This window comes from Corvus hawaiiensis, chromosome 5 (genome assembly GCF_020740725.1).
Source record: "Corvus hawaiiensis isolate bCorHaw1 chromosome 5, bCorHaw1.pri.cur, whole genome shotgun sequence".
NCBI lineage: Eukaryota > Metazoa > Chordata > Aves > Passeriformes > Corvidae > Corvus > Corvus hawaiiensis.
In genome coordinates, this window is record NC_063217.1 from 51,811,418 (window position 1) to 51,836,513 (window position 25,096).

Sequence of the window (25,096 nt, forward strand, 5' to 3'; positions counted from 1 at the left end):
ATAAAGTGAGAAACACGGCAAAAATAGAGAAGTGTATTGTCTCAGTTTGGCAGAGGGATATTTAGAGCTGCCTGATTTCCAACCCTGTAGCTATAGCTTATGGATTCATTGCCTTTGTCCATTGGCAGGGCTTTTTGCCCCACAGGTTTTGGCTTTGTAATAATTCCTAAAATCCCAAATGAGAAATTTAGATTCATACTTAGAAATACTTCATGCTTGTTTTTTTTGCATTAGGTTGGACTCTTGGTTTTTAAAAATGCAGTTACAAATAAATTCAGATAGCAAGTAACAAGTAATGCTCTTCAGGTTTTCACATTGAAGCTGATACTGTTTAAAATCTTCATTAATGGCCTGGATAGCGGAACAAAATCATGTTTGCAGATGACATCAGGCTGGATGGACAGGTTTACACTGGAGAGGTGCTGAATACAAAAAAAGTGCACTGAATACAAAAAGGATCCTTATGAAGTTTAACAAAGGCAAATGAAAAGCCTTGTATCTGTGAAGATTTAAACCCTTACAATTGTACAGGCGGAGAACCACATGGTTAGAAAAGTGGCTTTGTACAGAATAATGTGAAAATTTACAGTAGGTGACAAGTTGAGCTCAAGCCATCAACACATCCTTTCAGTGATGAAGACTAATCACATCCTGGATTGCACTACTGTCAACTGCAGGGAAGCAACCACTGGAACTGACTGCCATGGATCATCAAGACCAATACTCCTACACGCTGGAGGGTAAGCTAGAGGTGACCTTGGCCCAGACTAGGGTAGGGGCTTCAACACGGGTGCACTTCCACAGGACCAAGCAGGATTGGTGGCAGTAACAAACTCAGACCAGTGATCATCAGGCAAATGTGATGTGACAGTCAAGGCTGTACATCCAACAAAAACATCAGCATGAGCAGGAAATCAGTTTGGGCCCAGGGATACATGTTTCATAGGTCAGGCAAGAGATAGGGACACAATCTGAGCTTAAATGAAGCTTCTGGACCAATAGGCAGAGGATAAATTGGTGCACTGCGACTGGTCAGGATAATTAGAGCTTGTGGATGCACTCAGGGCCTTGACACCCTGAGAGCTGAGTTTTGCAGTAGTAACTGCATCTTTAGAGATTTAATCAGTTCTTTTCTAATGCATTTCTAGTCATGTCTCTATCAGTCTGTCTATTCATATTCTCAGATCAGATTAGAACACGTTTTATGTCATGTAAAGTAATTAATTTTATCGTACTTTTCAGTTATATGCTGCTGCTGTAAAACTTTTATGCCTTTATTTATTCTTGCAATAGCTGATTATAAGTTCATTTCAAATACTTAGGTGTTTATAAATAAAGCATAATTATCTGTCTATTTGTATTTTATCTAATTTAGCTTGTAGTATGTCAGTAATGAAGTCAATGCCTTACTCAAAAAGCTGCACCATAGTCTGCAGCATGCTAAATGGGAAGAAGTGTAGTAGTTTTGACTCATGACAGAAAATGGAGCATTCTGCTATTAAATTTCAGAAAAGAAAGGGTGCTTTTCTTGATGTGTTAAACATTAACTAATAACTGCTTCTCAACTTTATACCCCTTTTCTTTAAAATGATAATCAACCTGTTACAGTTTTGGAAACTACAGAAAAAAAAATTGATGTCACAAAAATTATGGGTTTTTATGCATGAACTTGAGTGAGGAGTAGACATGAAACAAAGTAACTTAGGACGAATTGGGACAAACCACTCTGCATTAACCAGGGATCAATACTCCATCTGAATAAAATACACAACACATTTCTAACTTTTCAGAATAAAGAAACTTTCTCAGATTCACCAACAAAGGCCTTATTTGAAACAGTCAATCAAGTTTTGGACATACCTGTCCATAATTTATTCTACATTTTGTGTACCATAATCCTTGGGGCCTTATTTCAGCCATCAACTTTCTTAATTCCTTTTCCCTCTTCATTAGAGTACTTATCCCACCAGCTCTGCTCAGATTTTTTTTTGCATCTTTGATGTCTTAGTAGTTCCTAAGTATAGATCTAGAAACAAATTTGTACATCACAGTAAGAAATGTGGCACAGCAGCATTAATTTTTAGATGACTTGCTCTCCCATATATAACACAGTCCCCCAAACCCAGTGCCAGTCTGCTAGACTCTGTTTATAAGCAATTAGAAAAAAAAAAAGAAGGAATTAGCAGCTAGCCACCAAAGCTAGCCAATGCAGAAAACCAGGCTCTTATAGAAAAGGCCATCCATTAAAAGGGATGCCTTCTAATACAGTGGTCTAACAGTTACCATCTTAAACATTTAAGATCCAGATAGCATCCATTACTCTGCCCAAATACAATGTGAGCTCTTCAGTTTCTATGGCAGTGAAGGTCCTGGAGCCTGGCATCTCCTCCTCTTCAAGCTGTTCCAACGTTATTGGCCAGCCTAGCAATCTTCAGTATCAACATGAGTCCTAATTTAGCAGGAGGGCACTGTTTCTCTAGTAAATATGCATGAAGTTCAACTATTTCCATGAATATTGTTATATTTCATAACCTTTTGTGTTGGGTCTAGAACCCAATTCTCCCCTGTTTGTCAGATGATTTAATCCATTACCAGCTCAGATATCCTATGAAATAAAAAGCTTTAACAGGCTTAATATCAGTATCTCTACCACACAATATCCTAGTTCTTCAGCATCTGCAACAGTCATTATGCATGAACAAAATCTAGAAGAAAGAAACTAATTTGGCAAGCTGCAGGAGGAGATGTGGGTGAGTAGCTTGAAAGGGGAAATAAAGGGAATTAAGAGGCTAGGGGAATAGCAGAGAGAAAAAGAAAATCCTGGAAGATAATGGCCAGATAATGAACAGGTCACCTCAGAGAAATAGCAGAAAAAAGAAAAAATGCAACAACTATCAGTCAGAAAATATCTAAGACTTTGGGGAAAGAAAACTGACAGTACATGAACAAAATTATTTGTGTGAGAAGGAGCAAAGAAATAAAAAGCTCAGGGATGTCTGTGGAATAGATAGGAGAGACATCTTCACTATTAGGTTTGACATTGTTACTAAACAGCAAGAAAGAAAATTAACATTTCTGTTTGTGAAAGAAAGAGATAAGCTAAAAGAGCTTTTTGGACTTTAGCAGCAGAGCCAAAAAAAAAAGCCAGAAGGTAAGATTTTGTATTGGGCATGAGAAAGAGCAGGTTATGTTGAATGTCTGGGAGGGTGGGGCTGAACTTTCACTGCAGCTCTGCTGGATCAGAAAAAGCTGCATTGCTCCCAAAGCTGCAGTTCCCATTTCCTTGTAGGCTGTCAGCAAAAAGCAGGCAATAAAGGTTCTGTATTAAACTTCCTACTGTTTTCACAAGACATCAGACCTACATCAATTAAAGCATGAAAAGGAAAAGAAAGACTATGTCTTAGAAATGTCCTGAGGTCCAGAAAATCCTAATACTCTCCCTGTTGCTTTTGACTTGAAGAACAATTCTGGACAAAATACTTGAAAATGCACAATAAAGAACATTTGTGCAGTGGCAGGAGATTAACTCAATGATCTAATAGGTGTCTTTCCCCTCTAGCTTCCATCATTCTGGTTTAAATTGCTCTTTAAATTTAGGAGTTAAAATTAAATAAAGACAAGCTGTCGCACCAGTATAAGCCTTTGAAAAATCTATTAAATTCATTCATCTGTGTTACAGCTCTCTCTGTGGGCCAAATTCTTCCTTCACTTGTATTTCTGTAGTGCTCTTGAAATCAGTATGAGAAATCTGAGTATTTATTCCCATTCAGGAGACGTAGCTTGTTTGGTAGTTAACTGTCCTAAGTGTTTTAAACTCCAAAAACATCTGAGGGCTTACTGTTGATCATTCTGTATTTGGGTGCCTAGTAAGATAAAATAATGCTGCTTAAAATTGATTTAAAATCTGTGTGGGCCAAATACTGCTTTCAAATCCAGTGGCATAAAATGACAACAGAATTTACTTTGAGCTGTCACTGATATTTAATGGTAAAAGCCATGAAAGACAAGAGTGACTAAAGTCCCCCTGAAAAAAAACCAGACATAATTACCTCTGTGATGTCTCTCTAATCCCTAAGAACGCTATTAGAGCAATGGCTGGTTTCTTAAATGGCTCTGTCAGCTGATCTCACCCCTGAGTTTCATTTAATGTGTGTCTTTATCACAGAATAAGTAAGGTTGGAAGGGACCTTTGGAGATAAGCTGGTCCAACTGCCCTTCTCAAGCAGGGCCACTTAAAGCCAATTGACCAAAACCAATTTTGTTATATCCCCAAGGAGGAAGACTCCACAACCACCCTGGGCAACTGGTGCCAGTGCTCACAATTTAAAAAAAACAGTGTTTCCTGAAGTTCTGATAGAGCCTCCTGTATTTCCTCCTTGTGCCCATTTTCCCTTGTGTCCTGAAAGTGAGCATAATAGGAGATCCTTGTTCCATCTTCTTTGCGTCTTCCATTCAGGTGTTTATATACACTGATGAGATACTACCCTGAGCCTTCTCTCTTCCAGGCTGAACAGTACTAGCTCCCTCAGTCTTTGCCCACAGGAGAGATGCTCCAGGCCCCATAATCATTAGCGCTTTGCTGGATTCTGTCCACTATGTCCATGTCTCACTTGTGCTGAGGAACTGTGAATCGCTCTCATTTATAACCATTCTCCCATCTGTGTTAACAGGCTACATGTGCATGGACAACATGCACACAATAATAGTTTTGTGAGTCTTCTGACAAGTTCAAATGAGTTTAGAAAAGGACTATTTTCTAAATAAATGAGCCTTTGATTCTCTGAGTAGACTAAAAAATAAGCCCTATTATCCCTTTATTTATCTATACAGAATGTTTGACTAGAACTTAAATTTGTTGTTACAAGCTTCCTGGTTTCCTCTATTATTTGTATATTTTTTAAAGATTTGATTGAAAAAAGCTCATGAAATAATCACTTGGAACAAATAAAAGCCTTTTATTCCTTGGCTTGCAACTGCAGTGATGTCAATTATGTCCCAGAGAGGGGCATATTATCAACCATAAAAGTATAAGTGACCTCTGCCTCCCACTTATGAACTAAGCAACAATAAGAATGTTAGACAAAAAAATCTCCTTGGCAGAAGATTAAACCATTTTAGCTAGCAGCATGGTTACTCAGTATGGGGATCATTTCTAGTGCAGGACTTACTGTTGTCAATTTCTAATGCATTCACAATGACTAGAATACATAACAGCAGTCACAGCAAGATTTCTTTGATAATTATTTTAGTGGTAGGGAAATAGAGTTCTTTGTGTGGTGAACAAGAAACCATTGCTTTCCCTCAAGAGAGGTACACATCTCAATCCAGCATTTTTCTTAGTCAAATAGTTAATCATAAATACATAAGTGACCTCATTGTACTAAACAATAAGTCTGTAGAAAATTTTATAAAATTAGAAAGGCTCTGGCTAATCATGTGTACCCACAAATCAACCCAAACCACACCATCTTTGTCTTGACCAGCATAAAGAATAACTGATTATATAAAAAATGGTATGATAAGATCCTGGCATCAAATCATGCTCTCTTTTTTAACAGTTAAAGGGACCTGGTATTCCTTCCCTTCTTTCATTCAGGCACTAGGAATTTGTCTGTCAGCATGTGATGATACAAAGCCTGATCCTAGAGGAACAGATTAACACACATTTTTGCCTAAGCCCTTAAACATATGGCTTCCCACTAGGGCAAAAAATATACCATGTTTACTTAAAGGTACTGTAACTTCCCCTGTAAAGCTGATTCCTTTTTTACTCTGCTTGGCAGTAAGTCTGCAGCTACAGGTAAGTGGGACACTGCCCTGTCTAACAAGTGGTCTTCCACGTCCCCAAATGTAACCTCTGTGCCTCTTCCAGCCATATTTCACCTCCTATCACAACATTGTGCACTGGGTATGCAGTTAACATTAGCTGCAACATAAGCATATTAAGATTGATTTTGTAATACGCAGAACAGGCCACAATATGACTGGATTTGCAAGTGTGTGGAGAGAAAAATGCTAAACATGAACCTTTTAGGCAAACCTATACTCATGATAGGTTTGCAGCACTATACTGCTCTCTGTCTCACAACCAGACACAACTTCTCTGTGGAAACACAAAAGTGTGAGGCAACTATCACTACTTTCAAATTCCACACTCTTCTGTAGGAAAGAAATTTCCATGATGCAAAGGAGTCGTCATATACTACAGAATTGAGTATCATGAACAATCTGTCTGAGTCTGGACCACAGAGGGAAGCCATATGCCTTGGTAGAACTCAACTCCTTTCTTTGAGGATGTTGAGTAATTGGGGAAAAGGGACAATAAGGAACCATTTCAAAGGCAGAAATAAAGAGCAATAAAGATGTACCTATGATTAAATTGCTGGTTCAGTGTTCAGCCTCTAATGGAGTCAAATATTGCTGGATTTTTTTTTTATTGCTTTACTCATATTGTACTCATTCTGTATCTCAGCCTTGTTTTCACCAACCTCAATAATCATGAAATATTCTGCTATGTCATCGACCTTCTAATAAATGAAATAACCAGAAAAGATGATGTGCACTGAAACACAGTAGACATGAAAAATCTATAGCAAAAGAGTGCTGTTAATCAGGAGTGAGTCTTCAAAAAACAGTACTGCAAAAGGCAGGCATATCAGGATGCTTTTTTTGTCTTACTGCATTAGTAGAATGATGAAAATAGAATTAAAGTGAACCTATTATTATGGTCATTGGTGGTCTGAGACAATATGCTCAACAGCTAATCTCACTGGATTAACAGGCTATTCAAAATATATTTGCTGGTTTTGTATAAGGTTCTCTTCTCAGCATTATCATAGCATAGTTAATTTTCAGTGGGATTTTGAATTTAATGAGGTTCTTTAATAAGGAAGCCTATTAACACTCACACTTAGGAATTAAAAGGGCATCCCAGTCTATGAGCAAATGAACCTTTTTGCGTTTGGAAACAATTAGACTACCTGTGTATGCCTTTTTTTGATCATTGCGCCTGCACTACAAGAGGTTCAAAAAGTTTGGTGTTTCTGCAAACAAGAATTGCCACACCTTATGAGGATTTACCTGCTCACTTTTTCTCCTTTGTTTTATCACAAGGAGTGCTGTTTCATCAGCTGTACTGAGAGACTGTGCCTCCAATTCAGTGCCTTTAGCTTTACCCTTTAAACTGGTGGGATCTCAACAAGAAGAAAAGAAAAAGTACCAGATACGTGAATGGGTGTACATGTTAAAAAACACACATGCATATGATACAAGAGGTTTAAGACAAACTTATTACATAAAACACAATCTTCGTAGGTTATTCATTATCATGATGGTTCTAGCAAGATAAGAATATTTAGCTTCTACATGTTGGAAATCAGAAGTGATAGTCATCACTTTGTAAAATGCCTTCTAAATTTCTTTCTCATGCCTTCATTCACATTCAGCTCTCTGAGCTTGGGAATGACCAGCAAAATCCCCACTGAGGACTACTGTGCAGGTACATGTATGTATTGAAAACTCTTTAATGCATTTACTGAACTTGTTCTTCAATTAAAAAAAAAAAACCCTAAACACCAGTATTTTGCTCAGGTTTGTTCAAAAAAAGAAGTCTAAAGCATGAAGCTATTGGATAAATTCTCATCATTGTGTGAAAAAAAAGCCAGTACAGGCAGCATGTTGGGACCTTCTAATCTTTTGCACCCGACAGTTGTGCACTCTGCCACAGCTGCTATATGCCAGTTCGTGTGATCTTGGAGCTGCAGAAACTCTTGCAAAGGGCAACTGGACAAGCACAATGTGCATCCTGCTTGAACACGCTACTCATCTTTTGGTTACGCTGCTACAGAATCAGAGAATTTTAAGGTTGCAGAAGACCTTTAAGATCATCAAGTCCAGCCATCAATCAACCACACCACCACACTGATGATTAAACCGTGTCCTCCAGTGCCATATCCACAAGTTTTTCTTTAAAACTTCCAGGGATGGTGACTCCACCATTTCCCTGGGCAGCCTATTCCATTGCTTTACAACCCTCTCCATGAAAAAATTTTACTAAATGCCTTATCTAAACATCCCCTTGCACAACTTGAGGCCATTTCCTCTTGCCCTGTCACTTGTTAGCTGGGAGGACAGGTTGCCCCCCACCTGGCTACAACCTTCTTTCAGGTAGTTGCAGAGAGTAATAAGGTCTCCCCTGAGCCTTCGTTTCTCCAGGCTAAAAAACCCTAGCTCCCCCATCCATTCCTCATAAGAATTTGAAAAATAATTTCCCAATGGGAAGACAGCTAATGGAACCAAAAGTACAGCTGGAGAAACAAAAGAAGCAGCAAGATCTGGGAATAGAACTGGAGAACAGATTGCCTGTAGTCTACTCATCAGAAAGGGATGCCTGATTTCTCCAGAGTTTGCTGCCTACGGTTCTGACCAGTAGTTCTTAACTGTACACATCAAGGTCCTCCAGGCTCAAGACACAGAATCACAGAATATTCTGAGTTGGAAGGGATGCAGAAGGATCATCAAGTCCAACTCTTAAGTGAATGACCCAGAGAGGGATTGAACACACAACTGTGGTGTTTCAGTGTGGGTGAAACCATGGCCAAAGTCCTTAACAGTGAAATAGATGTTAAATTCAAAGATGTAGCTGGATGTGAGGAGGAAAAATTAGAGATTATGGAGTTTGTTAACTTTCTGAAAAATCCCAAACAATATGAGAATTTGGGAGCAAAAATTCCAAAGATGGCAATTCTGACAGGTCCTCAAGGTACCGGGGAAACACTTCTAGCTAAAGCTACAGCCTGAGAAGCTAATGTACCATTTTATCACAATCAATGGTTCAGAGTTCTTAGAGATATTTGTTGATGTGGGTCCAGCTCAAGTTAGAGACTTATTTGCTCTTGCTTGGAAAAATGCCTTGTGCCTTCTCTTCATCGATGAAATAAATGCAGTAGGAAGGAAGAGAGGAAGGGGCAAATTTGCAGGACAAGGAGAGCACTCAATCAGTTCCCAGTAGAAATAGATTGATTTAATGCAACCACAAATTTTGGCAGGGCCAGATATATTTGAACATTCTCTAATGAGGCCAGAACACTTTGACAGGCAGATTTAAAATGAATTCCCAGATATAAAAGGAACTACATCTATTTTCATAGTTCACCGTACGCCTCTGAAATGAGACATTATTCTAAGTAAATATAACCTAGCAAGAAAATACACATTACCAACACCTGGCTTTTCTGGTGCTGTCATGTAAATGCTGGGATAAGCAAATGTGTTGGCTGCAATTAGAAGTTAAAGAAAATGAAATACAAGGGTTTTAATAATGGTTCGAAATTTCTGGTGAGGGAATACTCTATCATACCCAAAGTAAGAACTTCTCATGCTCTAACTGATCCCTTTCCCTCCTAATAATTTTCTTTTTAGTTAGACTGTATATTTTTGTTTACATATGGCTAATGTTTTGTCTGTGTGTTTAGGGGTTTAAATGAGGGGTTTTTGTTGTTCTGGGAAGTTATGTGCTGCCCTTAAGCTTTCCAAAATCCCTTCAGTAATTTTGGCTAAGAAAACAGTGGTTGCTTTTAGGAATAATACAGCTCCCCTTCTTTCCTCAGATTTTTACTAATCAATACCAATGACTTGTAACAATATCTTGCATAACCTTTGCATACAACCTTAAATAATCATAGAATCACAGAATGGTTATGGTTGGAAGGGACCTTAAAGATCATCTGGTTCCAAACCTCCTAACATGGGCAGGAAACCTTGTCTCATTTAAAAACATCATAGATGTTCAGCAGTCCAGAAAGCATTCATGGGTAAAAAAAAAGCTGAAAAGATTTATAAACAATTCAAGGAATAAACATAGAAAGGGCAGGACACATAGAGAATGAGAGGAAGGTTGGCATAGGAAAAAAAGGGAAAAAGAAAAATGAGCACTACTGGGGCTGAATATTTTAGGATGGTCTGGAGAAAAATAATCAGGATGTCAGCACACCAGCCACATTTTTCTGCTTTCCAAAGCTCAATTTAGAGTCAAATCCATGATCTCTAAGCTCTTTGTAATATTCTTCCCTATGGACTGCTGTACCCTGTCTCCCTGAGGACAGTTGTTTGGTTTTTTTCCATTATCCATGCGACTTTCTCTCCACCTTATTTGGTCTGACAGGTTTCTCTTTTCAGTGATCCAGTTTTGCTTTTCTCTCTTTCCTACCTTTGTGCTTTGACTCTAATAGCTTCTCTTTTTGGTATGTGGAAGTCAGACACACTTTGGCTCTCTAAGAGGACTTGCCATATTAATTTAAGCTTTACCTTGACAAATATGCAAATACCATCTTAATTTTAGGTTTGGACTTAAGTGAGATAAAACACATTTAATGACTTCCTTGAAGCAGGACCTCAATTTCATTACTCTAATCTCATGTTCTTTCAAGGTGTGCACAGAGCGATTAATATATTTATAAGTTATTAATCCTGCTGAAATTTTTATGTACACACAAATGCAATAGTTCTGTAAAATGTGATGAGTTAAAAATTACCAGTCTCTGGCAGAATACCTGTTTGAAAATGACTGTGTGCTATTTCTCTCTGTGTGTGTGCTCACTGTCTAAAAGCAAATTGTTACATTGCATCAGGCACTTACATTTTATGTTCTTTTCAAAAAGAAGCAAAAAGAATCCTGAATTTATTTATGTAGAAAAATATTTATTGAACCTTTCCTTGAACTACCACCACCATCCAATGTTTCCATTAAGAAAAGCAGACCATGGAAGATGAAAGATAATTTTAACAGCAGTTCACATTTTGTGCTACTTCTCTCATTATGCAGTGTATACACATTCCTTAATATGTTTTCAGATGCCTTCTTTCCCATTTCAAGAGTTTTGCTATCAAAATTCATGCATGAACTTATGTAAATAAAATAATGTGGGTACTGGTCCAGAGTCTGGGCATCATTTCATTGGTTTAAATCTAGAACAGCTATTATTTTCAGTAGGACTGTTTGTATTTATACCCAGTGTAAGGGAATTTTGATGATGTGTTTCCTAAGAGGAACAGCTATTTTTATTCTCTTCTGAAATGGAATTTTTGCTTATATCTTTAACAGTAAAGTTGAGCCTCTGTACAAAAAGAAAGCATTAGAATTCTAAATCACTAATGATTTAATCAACACATTAAAATTATAAAATTATAGTCTTTTCTAAATTTGCGTATTAACAACCTTTCTTCCTCCTTTTCAGCAAAACACCTGACTTAAAAGAAACTATCACAGTGCTGTGAATTCAACTCATGTGTAGCATCTTTTCAGGCATAGAATCTACAGACACTCGCAGGAAAAAGCAAATCACAGCCTTTGCATTTTTTCACTAAACTAGTTAACCTATTTACCATGCCCCATTTCTGAAACAAAACACATTTCTGAAGCATGCAACATTTTGTTCACTGTACCACATAGAATGCATTTTGCATACAGAGGTCTTCATTATTAGCATCTGGTAGGTTAGGTTCTAATCATTAAACAGAAATTCATGCTATATATTAGTACATGTAATGCAAGAAGTTTACTTAATACATCCATTCCCTCTCACTTGCCCCAGCTCTGACCCCTCCAAAGATGGCAAAAGCTACTTCAGGATCCCTTTTTTTAAGAAATTAGGTCAGTAGTCTCTTGAAGGTAAATATTGTGTGTGTGAGTGAATGATAATCATGGGGTTTTTTGTTAATATTTATTAAGTAGAGAAGATAAACTAGTAGCAGTAAATATTTAGAAGACTAACCCTTCTGTTACACCTTAACCTGACTAAGGAATGTAATACTGGGAGGTATTTTCTGCAGTTTGTACACGGTAACTTTCTAGACTGTTAAAATATTCACAAATTGAAACATACGTGTATTTTACCTCTTTTGCATAATGAATAAGCATATTAATTATATAACACAGCATGCATCAAAAATGATAAAAAACACAAATGAAAAAAAAACAAATTGAGTCACAAAAAATCTAACTATATATGTTTATCTTTTTGTAATCCTAGAATAGATCTTTAGGCTTAAGAGGGGAAGAAAGTGCAACACAATGAAACAAAGTTAGGATTCCTCTAAACTGCTCTTTCCCCCAGCTTATCCTATCTATGCTGAATATTTTAATGAGGAAAAGTATAAATGTAATTTCTATTATTACATCAATGACTTTCACAGTATCTAGAAGCCAGCATAATACAATTTAGTCATAATACAATTTTATATGCTCAATGCATGAAAATTCTTTATATGAGTTTTCACCAATGAAAAGGGAAAAAACATATGTATAAATCAATTCCAAGATGTAGAGAAAAAAATGCTACAATCTTAGAAGAAGTTTTGAATCAAATTAATGAAAAAGCTCCTCATAAAGTCATAAATGCATGTGAAAAGTTCTAAACTATAACCTGTATTTATAAATGTATTGCACATGTGTAAATTTGTGTGATGCACTACGTGTGCAATACATATATAACCCAATATATTTTAAATATAAATCATGTGCATGCAATGTATTCTATTCTGAAAGTAAAACTTAATAAAATGTCAAATCAAACACAGTCCAGTGGAAAAAAAACTTAAAAAAAACATAAATACTGAGGGAAGACTATAAATTTTAGTAATTCCACAGACACAATTTCACCTTTGAAAACATCAACATCTAAAACAGTGTGAATAATTAAAACAGCAGTGGTAGCAGAAATTTCAATGTCAGATATTTTTCTTTAGTGGACATCACTCAGAATAACTCATAAGCAGGATAGCAAAACACATTTAACAGATCTCTTGTGCAATAATACCAATTTTCACTAGTTTCCAAATGTATTTTACTGTATGATATGTAGTAATACTAGAATGCAACAGATGGTATGGGACTGAATTCAAGGAAACAACCCACTGTAGCATTCTGGCATAGTAATAAAACTCATCAATAGAATCAAATCTGGAGTAGAAAAGAAGTGAGAATTTTTTTACAAACAAAAGATTTCTGCAGAGGAATTATATACTTAACTTCATATGTTCAGTGTATTTCATTTAATGAATAATGTGAAAAGTACATAGTAGGTGTCTTTTCCATCATGTTGGGGCAAAACTTTAAAACTCAGATACTTTTTTTACTCTTGATTAAAAATGTGACAATTATGACATTGGCATTTCACAAAGTGTGTGACTAACTGCAAGACAACATTTGTACCAATTTTCCATATTAATTTCTAAACTCAGATCTCATTATAAAATCTTAGTATACTAAACCCAAAGAACAATACACTGGGAAGAAGTAGTTGACTTTTACACTGTTGTACTGATGGAGGTTAAAAGCACAAAAAAAGCCCAAAGCAAGGAAAAGATTTTTTTGGTGTCTTGGTTTTGTCCATGACTCCCAAAACACACTCTCTATGCATTCTTAAATATGTCTACATCTGATTTTTTTTTTTTTAATTTTGAGCCAGAAAATCTGGTATGTTTTGAATGAAAACAATCAAAATATTTTCATTCCTCGAATTTAAAAAATTAAACACATAATGATCACATAAAATATCTAGTACTAAATCTTGAGAAAAAAATTATTTGAAATACTCATTAGTTGTAAATACTACACATTCACCTACAGGAGTTTTTCTTGACTCTATTTCCTAGGTTACCTCGCTTCTCTGCTAATGATACAGAGCTGACTACTGAAGGATATATTAGAGGAAATTCTCATGAGGGGGAGTTAACAGGAATGTTTCTGAAAATGCACTCTCCAGCTATACTTCTCCCCTTTTTTAAGCAATGCACAAGAAATAGGATTTTTATTCAGGATACAGGAGAAACTTCTGAACTCAGTAGCTTTTTGGGTCAATATATGCAACATTAGAACTTGGAATATTCCCTTCACTGTGGCAACAGTAAATAAGCCATACTGTATGTATATTTCATTGTGACAAAAGCCACCTAGAGCAATGGACCTAGTTTGTATGTTTTCTCCATTTCATGACTGAAATAGCTCCATTAGGAATAACAGTGCGTTGCCTACAACTTCAAATAGCAATAAATGAAGAAGAAGTTTTTAGTCAAGGTTGTTAACAAAGAAGGCAATTTAGAGAACATATATAGTCTTACAGTTTAGTATTTTGGATTTTTTTGGTTTTGTTGGTTTTTTTTTTTTTTTTTTTTTTTTTTTTAATATGAAAGGAAATATCAGGAACTTTTGCCATATTATAAAAAGGGTCTGTGGGGAACTTCAATTTTCACTTAAGTTTTTCCATGAAAACTTTTCAAAGCTAGCTACAGGCTTCAATGCCCTTCACCCGACATCTGGGATTGCCAGTCAACTAAGGATTACCTTTACTAAGGGTTTATTAATTTCTGTCAATCCTGGTAGTTTCAATTGAATTTTTCAGTATGTTCTTAAGAACTAAAAAACCTCCAAACCTCACCACTCCAAAACCAGCCACACTAATAACTCCTTTGAGACAGAAACCTTTGTCAATCTCTGTGAAAAAATAACAGGGGTAATATCACCTTCTTTCAGAGTCTTAAGAACGTTGTGAACTCTTGCATTAATACTACAAGCTTGAAAACTTTGGTATTAAGCAACAGATTAGAACAGGCACAATACAAGGCAATCACTATTGCACACTGATGTCCCTAATGTCTACCAACCTTTATAATTTCACTAACATAAGAAAGTAAAACTATGGAAAATTTCATTTTACTTAATTTTGTACTAGGAAGAGGGAAAAAGTAAACGTTGACAGAAATGGTAGAAATGCAAATATCTGCAGTGATCGTTCTGACAAGAAACACAAACTAGTAAGTAGGAGAAACTCACTCCAAATACAAATCTTCAAAAATACGACCTAAGGGCTTGTTTTCACAGATTTCCTTCCTATGTTAAAAAGAAAAACCCCAAAATCCCCAACTGTCATATTGTAAAAAGGTCCCACTTTTTTATGTCTGATGTGGAAATTTTTTATTCTCTAAATACACATGAATTCCATCATTCCAGAAATATTCAAAGAATTAAATGGGAAAATCTGTATAAGATCAGTGACACAAAACTACCAAAAAATTAAGCAATTCCTTAGAAAATGAATGTTCTTCCAATTTCGATGCCCCACAACTCAGATCAACTCCTGAACAGTCTGTTAAGAAATTGTGGCAAGATATTTTTATCTGGTGAGATACCCCTCTGTTTTCTATAAATTCCTGCTTTAGCCATTATGAAGAAACTAATGAAGCACAACAGATTATGGCAGCCCTCTGAAAGATGGGAGACAGAGTTTTGATTTTTTTCCCCTGATCTCATTTTTTTTGCATTTACCATTATTTCCTTTATTCCCTTAGAAAAGCCTGAAACGTTCTGTATGTAACCCATAGAAGTTTCTGTTCTACTCAAAGACTGGTTTGTTTCAGTGAAAAAGAAAAAAAACCCTCTCAAATTCCACTATATTTATTTGGTTTCTCAAACTTGTAGTGATCAGCATGGCCTGATCTGAATTGTTTTAAAAACCGTGCTGGGTTGTGAAGGTATTGTGTAAAGTGTTATCTGGTGGTACTCAAAAGTGATTCAAGATCACCACAGAGCTCGTGACAGAGGCCCACAAAATGCTACTGATTTGTATTTGAGCTGCTCTTTCTGCTATTTATCTTTTCAATAGAGGGTGACCTGATAGCTTTCTGTTAAGCATGTGCATAGGGAGACGGTTTCCAAATACAGAAGGTTCTTTATCTTTTATTATTTAGGTATTGAGTGATATAAGCAGATTTCAAGTTAAATATTAAGAGCTATAAATTAAGAGACTGCTTTTTAGTATGGATTTTGATGTTTGGGAGTTTTCTAGCAGTAAGGTTTCATCTGATAAAAGTCTTCTATTACTATAGATTTAAAATAGCAAATCTGGGTTTTCACCTAGCTGTGAATGTTCAAAAAATAGAATCCCGTTTTCATGTGAAATATTCCATTTGAAAAAAATCCCAAATGCTTGAAAAATAAATGTTGTATCTGATTTTTTTTTTTTCTTAAAACCAAGTATAGGAAAGGCAGCAAAATGTTGAATCCAGGCTAGAACTGGCAGCCAGGGATAAAGGCAGATATTGATGACGTAATTTGCGACTGTCCTATGTATACATACAAGTGAACAACATGCAAACTGGCTGTGGTTGTCATTTACTTTTGAAACTTACTCTTTAACACAAACCTGAATGAGTTTCTTAGACACACAGAAGTTTAGATTTAGGGTTCTCAGTAATATGAGTTACCTAATGCATCCACTTTTTCATGCAACTGTAGTCTCCCAGCCAACGAACCCAACACTAGCTACCAGTATAGAATTAAGAATTAAACTGCACCTCTCTCTCTCAAATCTTTTCTCCTAAGTACCTTCCCCATCATTCATTTAATTAAGATCTACAGTGAATATTGTGAATATCAAACTCTTAAAGGTCATTGTGACCTATGAAAAACAAGTGCATTTCTCTAGTGGATGAGTAAACACTGATAAAGTTTAGGCCAGCGACAGTGAAATATCCAAGAAAAGCAATACAAGGCAGTCCCAACAGAGACAGACACTGTCTGCTATGCCCTTATCTGCATTTACTAATGCTTAATTGTTGATCCTGTTTTTTTCCCCTTCACCAGCATCTTTTATAATTCACACTAAATTATACAGGATATGAGACAGACTATTCAAGGCACAAGTTTATTATCAGTTTATTCTGTCTGATTAGCCAAAACTTTCATTGTAATACACAGGGGAATTCATTATGCCTCTACTGGAGTCTAATTCATAGATAAAATGCTCAGAATAATGTCTTCAGCCTGAAATTAAACTGCTTTGGTTTCCCTAAAGAGCTCACTTTTATTTCCAGGTCAGTAACATTAAGGATACCTTCAGCTATAGATAAATACATTATTTTAATTTGGAGAAACATTTTCAAGGTTCCAAAAAAAAAAAAGAAAAGGTAGGCATATTTACAAATATTTACCAATACTTTAGAATAGTAAGAAAACCCCATCTCTCTCAATACCTCCAAAAAGAAAGCCATTTTAGACTAAGTAAAAAATTGTGGAACCGTCATACTGCTTTTAACGTTTTCATCTCTAAAATCTATAAATAGGACAGGAGAAGTCAGGAAAGGATTATACTGACATGATCCACTTTCTAAGAATTAATAGCTTTCCTGCATCCTTAGCTCAGGAAAGGCCTTAAATGAAACACTCTGCTACCATTTCTAGAGGCACCAAATACAATTTCTGCACCAAAATATCTTAAAAGATACCTTCATTGCTAGTAGCACCATATTCCAATGAGCAACAATATTAAGAGTTCTTACAGAAAACCATTTAGGAAGGCTGAGAAGTTTGCAAGTATATTTAGAATATTTTCAAATGCTTACTTAACACTAATGAATTCAAGCTATTACTGTTAAGCATCATTTTGAAGCTTTATATATTGAATTCAGCATTTATGATGCACAGCCATACAACACTGCAGAAGATAGAAATTTTTGATTAGAAAATATAAAAATCTAGATTCTATCCACTATGAAGTCCTAGTAATTCATATCTCTGAAGCAGCAACAATATGTAGAAAGCAGCAAAATTAATCAGGAGAGCCAGAGTCTTGTGGAACATTGTCTATTATTTTTAATGAATTCTCTTTACCAGTTCAGAGACTCCAGTGCAATTTTTTTTCTGTGGAGACATAATACATTTTATGATGTAATACTTTCTAGACAATTATGGCTACTCAACTGTTTAAATCAATGAACTACTCCTAAAGAGTCACTTCTTTTCTGCTTCACTAAGGGAAAATAAAATAAATTCCCTTGTGTGTTCTACACATCTTCTTTGATAGGTAAATAATCTCTAATAAGGTAAAACATTTTCTTATTTTGGACAAATATGTAAATTAAGCCTGAGGAGATAAATTTTATAAAACAATAAAATTCATGTGTATTTTTGTTGTTGTTGTTTTGGGGTGGTTTTTGTTGTTGTTGTTGTTTTATCTAGATTTTCTTTAATATTGGAAAATATCAAAATACCAGGAGATATAGGAAAGGCAACCTATTGCTAGCTAGAATTAGAACTAAGTGAAAGGCAAAGTAATTCTAGCCTAGTGTTTCAATATCAACCAGACATCCAAAGGAAAACCATAGCTACAAATATCTAAACCCACCTTTGTGTTTCATACACCTGACTGATGCATGCCTGAGGGACATTTGCTGATTGTCACAGGTTATACATGATTGGTACCTGATGCATGAATAGAAGAGCTACTGCTCCTAATCAAATTTGGTTCCTAAACAGAAAAGATGTGCACACACAATAACTGTGGAGTGACCAAAGGTATGCCTTAATTTAGTGTAGCTAAGGCAGCTCTAGAAATTTCCTGACGTTCCAATAAGAGACATTTAGAAGGATCCCTGTAGTAACTGTCAAATGAAATCTTGCATGCAACATGTTTTAAGGTGAAAGATTACTCTTACAAAATATTGTTAAGGAAACACAAACTACAACAGCAAATAACCAAACATATATCTGTACTGCTACATTGAAATAGAAATCATGGGTCAATCGACATTATATTTTTTTTCCAAGAACTATAATGAAAAAATGCTTCATGTCAGTAAACAAACACATACCTTTGTTGACCCCTTAAAATAAGAGGTTACCTTTGCCATATCTACGATTAATTTACAAACCAAACAGTTACAGATGAGCCTCACACAATGCAATCATAAAGAGAAATTCAATAATTCTGTCTTGAATGAGTTTACTTTGCCTGAAATACTTGATTTCTCAGGAGTCATTAAAATTTCCTCCTGGGGGCTAACTCTGTGTAACACCCTATCACATTAATATCTATGAATAATATTAACATATTCCATTATTATAATAATATTAATACACATTCACCAGTTTCAGTTTAGGAGTTTCACATTACATAGGTTTCTTTTACTCAGGCCAGAAATTACCTCCGAGCTATTGGGAATAACTGTTGTTCTCCATCCAGTATTGTTGTAAAAGGTCTTTGAGCTCCTTTACAGAAACAAGTGGCTGTTGAATGATAGTCTCCAAGTCACAGAAAAGGGAACATACATCTGCCTAAACCAGTAGCTTAGGAGCCTGGCTGCTGTTTTGAGAGGGAAGTGTAGTAATATATTTAATGGAGGAAAGAACAATTACAGTAGTTTCAAAATACAGCCAGATGAAAGAGGAAGGTTTATTTCCTCAAACACACAGTTTCAGCCAAACTCAAGTAAAAAGGAGTTTAAATACTGAATTTGAGCAATCCAATTATTTCAAATTACACACTTTAAAACAGGTAAGGGCATCCATTTTTTAAAGAAATCTACTGCTCCCTTACAGGTAACAGAGAAAAATATTAGTTGTCACTTCTAGATCAAAGAGGTAAATGGTTTATGTGGCTCTTTCTTCATTCTAGACTCAAATCTTTGCAATTTAGCAAATCTAGATCTCATGATGGGTTTCTGCTGAAATTTTGGCTCAAGATTTTCATATATTGACATAACAGTAATAATATTCTCTTACATCTGTCTGATGTTAGTTGTGACAGTTAACAGACGTTAATTCCTCATTTTTAAATAATGAGAGTAAATAGTTTTGAATCCTAGATATAAGAGGTTTTAGAAACAGTTCCCTTTGAATGACTTTGAAAATCTGGAGTGTCTGATAACCCAGAATTATAAAATCACTGAGAATGGAAATTCTAGTTTGAAATACACAATGTGTTTCCAAAGTTTGTATTACACTAAGGAGAATTCTTTGCCCTTTAATATGGGAAAAATGACAATTTCTTCCTTTCACTAATGTTCAAGCGCCTCATTGAGAATGTTGTGAAAAGCACCAACAAAACATCATTAGTATGTCTACAAGAAAGAAAGCTGATCAAAAAGTGGAGGAGTACCACACAAGTCCAGGGAGAGACAAGTCCTTGGTTGTCTCTCTCCTCCTTAAAGTTGCTGCCTTCCTGGATCAGAACAGTGACCTTGTCTTGCACCTCTCACACTGCAGGCCAAATCCATTCCTTAGGCTGTGAATAACTGGTGTGGGAAGAAGTCCCATATTACACTCAAACTTTCTTTCAAGAAAAAAGTTCCCTTTAAACTGAGGCACTCACCATGAACAATTTTTATTTCAATTAGCCACATCATTAGAAATTATTGTGAAAAACTAATCATGATAATCAAACTTATGTTCATAGTCCTCTTTCAAGGCAGGGTGACTTAATGGTACAATATATTTGGATCTCCAAGGTCTTTTGAGAAAACCATATAAACTCCATCTTTCGTGAGGCACTGAATGACCTAAGGACTCAATATGTCACCATGGAAATGATTCAAATCATATAAATACCAAGATACTGGCCTGCCTTCTCCGAGAGCTCTCTCCTGTACAGCCCTGGCCACAGCATGGCTGGAGAGTGTGAGCGGTGGGGTGGGGGAAGGAAGCTTGGAGGTGAAAGAGCTCATCATTCTGATTTTTGTTAGTTTGAAGGGTGTAAAAATTTAGTCACTATAAAGTTTAGTCCCCTATATTATGATTCCTCCATAACATTTTATTTTTCTTACCACTCACTGCTTTAAAAGAGGGGGATGATCAGAAGTGTGTACATATATATATATATATATATATACACACACACACATTCATATATATAGATGAATGTTTCAGTATATATTATATATATATATATATATATTTATGCACACATATATTCACACATATATGTATACACACCCCCCCCCCCCATGTATGTGAGTATAAAATAGTTGTTACTGAGCATTTATCCACAGGCACCTCTAGACATACTAAGCTAGAGGAGGTTTACACTGCATTCAGACAGTATGTACAGAAAGAAATTAGATAAACGGGGATGCCTCATAATGAAGCCTGTTTCGTTGATAAGAGAACAAGATATCTGATTGCTGAAATCAGCTTGCTTCCTGTTGTTGCAGAAATGTGCTGTGTGGAGAGATAGCAACGCAACAGTCATTTCAAAATTGAATTTCAAGATGTAGTCACCATGAAACCAGGAATTGATTTGAAAAGCCTACAAATGCCTCCTTCACCTCCTACTTGGATTTAAACCAGAAACACTTTTAGTACAGAGTTACAGAAGGCGTGTGTAATTTGGCATTTCTAATTTTGACACAAAATTCTATAAATATGCATTTAAAAACATAAAAAAGGAAGCTTATATTTAGGATTTATGTTTATATTTTGTGGCTGGATAGGGACTACACCTGGAAAATCACTAGTTTACTTTTTGGAAAGGTTTTTTGGAAAGGAAGTGTTTTTAATGTTGACATCAAACAATCACCTGCCATTTCACAAATTCATTGAACCCAATGGATGAAAAAATAAACAAACAAATGAGGTAAATATTTTGCCACTTTCAGCACCAAAATAAGAGAAAATCCACCAAAAGTGTCTTGCAACTCTTTAGAATGCGTGGTTGCTTAAAATACAGTACAATAGAAGTATATAAAATTATAAGATCTATAGCATTATTTGCAAATATTTGTATAATTTCTTGTTTAACAGGTTAATATGTACTCACAATAAAAGCTTTATAATCATTTTGAAACAATGTGGTATAGTATGCCACATTTTCTAAATATTGCCCTATACAAGCATTATTCTTCATGAAAGAGTGGAAGAAATTGGTCTAAATAAATTTTACTCTACAGTTAAAGCAAATGTACGAGAGCCTTGCAAATAACAAGAGCCAAAGAATAAATTGTTTCCTTTCCTGCAGCATTTGTTTAAAGAGTTTGAGCTCATTTCTCCTTTGACATGTCAAAGAAATCTGTAGACATAACCAGTGGAGATATGAAAGTATGCTAATACATTAAAAATTGACAAATTTTTAATTTGAAAGCAAGGAGGGAGGGAGGAAGGAAGGAAAGAAAGAATGAAAGAGGGAGCAATTTAGGAAATCAGCTACCCAAAAGCAGAATTATGTACACATTGAGTCCTTAGGGGAATTTTTGAGTTTGTTGAATTGACAAAGTCATTCTTAAAGAAGGTAGCATTTATTCACAAACGAATGAATTTTTTGCCTCCTGCTGCCACAGTGAGACTCCTCATATCAATAATTTCAGTTTTATGTTCTCTTAATTAAAAAGCTATCAACAATATTAAGATTGTATTTAAATATTTTTGGCTATACTTGGACATTCTGAGACTTTTTTTGCCTCTATACATCCAGATTTCCAATGCAGTAACATACAGCATTAGTAGTAGTCTCACACTCCAATTATTTTTTTAAATCATCAAGAAGGCAGGATTCATTATTGTTTCTTTAGATCTCTTGGAAGCCTTTGATATACAAGATGTCTGAGAATATAGACATGAGAGACAAAGCTTAACTTACTGCATTCTTATCTTTCCTCTGAGTGAAATGAAGACTAGAATTATGCATCATGTGTTCCTGGTCTCGGTCATATAAAAAAATTGAAGTGTTTTACTTTGCTCCTATTCTGAGGAGCATATAAAAACACAGATACAAATATTCAAGATACAGTAGAAAATTGACATCTTAAGAATATATCTGAGAAAGCATAGCCTTTTTTGTCTATAAATTCACATGCAGATAGTACAATCACTCATGTTGGTAAGACTAGATTCATTCTCTGCTTTCCCTACACAGACTCCCCACACACATAGGCAGACAGAGCTATTTTTTCCCATAAAAATAGTGACTGAGTACCCAAAATCCCTTCAGTCTTTCAGAACTCAAAGCATTAAAACTGGGAATCAACCTTTATATTTTCTCTTTCTCTCAGAGAAGAAGCCCTAGCAAATGGGAAGAATGGCTGGAAAGTGCTTGTTCGCTAACTGAAGGTGATATAAAAGCTATTGTGGAGTACTGGATACAATAGACTCTCATCAGAAGGAATAGCTACACCAGTAGTGAGCAAGGTTTATGCTACGAGTGTTGTTAGACCACCAACTGTTTTGCATACACGGCTTCAAGCTACTGTTGAGAAATATGGTTCCTCTGTTCCAGGAATGATTATTTCTTGCATTACACATGCAACTTAGAGCTGTCTCTATCCACCTGCACAAACTATTCAATCACTTTCTGCTTCACTGTTCTTCTTATTCAATTATTAGAAACAATTCTGACAGTTTCTCACACCAAGAAATACCTACTTATAAATATTCTTCTGCTGATTTTTGGTTTGAAGAACGTACACGACCACAAAAGGCCTAAAGTGATCTTCCAAAGCATGTATGTTTTTGTATGTCATATTAATTACCGTTAATATTCTGCTATGTAAAGCTGAGCATCCTGGAATTTTTGCTCATTGTACTATAACAACTCTTTTGAAATAACAAACTCTTGAAATAACCATACTCTAGCATAAGCACAGTCCACAAGAATTAACAGTCCATCACATTTGACTGAACTGAACCCCATCCCATAGTGATTTCTCAGCTTTGAACCTTACAGACAGAACTTTCTATATGTATCAGTATTTTGTTATATGCAATCAGATGGGAGTTATCCTCTCAGCTAGGTCCCTCTCTGTCTCCCAGGTTCCATACATCTTTTCCATTGAATACAATACTAATCTTTGTCATGCCCTTGGCTGTCTTTACATCATCCTTTACACTTCACTTTCAACCCTCTTGGCCTAAGGCAAGTCTCATGGAGAACATTACTTGTTTAATCATTCTTGGCTAAAAAATAGATGACAATAAATATTTTTTTATTTCATCTGGAAGATAAACTCTATCATTCGTACTCCAAAATTAATTATACCAAGAGACAAAAAAAAAAGCAAATTTCAAATAAAAATTTGTTGTACTCAATAAATAACTGCCTGAAAAAAACCCCAAAGAATCCTCACTGAATTAAAGATATACAAAGTTGTCATAGGACAACTACTTAATTATTATGACTTAGCCAATTATGCAGCTAGTTGTAGTGACCAGGTTTCTGATTTATTTTTTAGGAATGTCACACTATAAAATATCTTGTGGGTGGGATTTTTTTTCCTGAATTATTTTTCCAGAATGAAATTCTTTTCCTAACAGGTCTGTTTAAGCCTACTTCCATTTCATAAGATCTGCCATAATTGCATAACTTAAGCAATTAAATAAATGCCAACAAACCAATCAATTAATGCCAGTGTATACAGGATAACAGCAGATTGATTTGTATCAGTAGAATTTATGTCACAGTCCCAAATTTTCATTACAATGAGATAAATGAATGAGAGCTTGGTGCACGTTAGATAGTAAAAGTGTGACAGTGATTCAGCAAGGGACATTAAGAACATTAATGAACAAACATAACAGTCTGAAAATGAAACACTTAAGAATGTAGAACAGTTCTCTGTAAAAGTAAAACCAGGAAACCGTAACAGTTCAAAATAAAGGCATTCCCAAAAGATTCATGTAATGAAACTGAAAGCAGAAACTCTTCAGAGTTGTTAATTTAGAGTAGAACTGAGTCCTGCACAAAGAAACTAGCAAGACTATATTGTTAATTGAAGACACAGCTGTGAATTAGTCTCAAACATTTGATGCTGTCAAATTCCATGGAATATACCTTAAATTAGTCTAGTTATGGATAAGAGAGATGCTGCATTCATCTTCTCACAGGTGGAAAAGTTTCTCATAGTGGAAGCCTTTTCTGAACCAAATCAGTTTCATCAGCAGTAGTCACCCATTGTTTGGTTGCTTCTGTTCCCAACATTTCCTTCAATACCAGCAAGCTTGCTTGGCATTGTGTCCCCTATAGAAGACGTAAAGGTGACTGTGTCTGCCTACAGTCTGAGGCCATACTGTGACTGCTGTCTGTAGCAGACATTCATTTCTTTTATGTGCTAAGCCAGATGGCAGACAGGGGATGCCTGATATTTTTAGCACTCTATGCCATGTACGACCAGCTGAAGGATTCCCACATTAAAGAATAATCATAAAAAATTCTGAAAGTGTTTAAAATAGCTAAAATCTTTATAGCTGAAGTGCTGGAGTGCTACAGGTCTAGAATAAACCTTTTTCTTCAAGGCAACCTGTGGAGAAAATTTGTTTGCATACCTCTTTTTAGGTAAT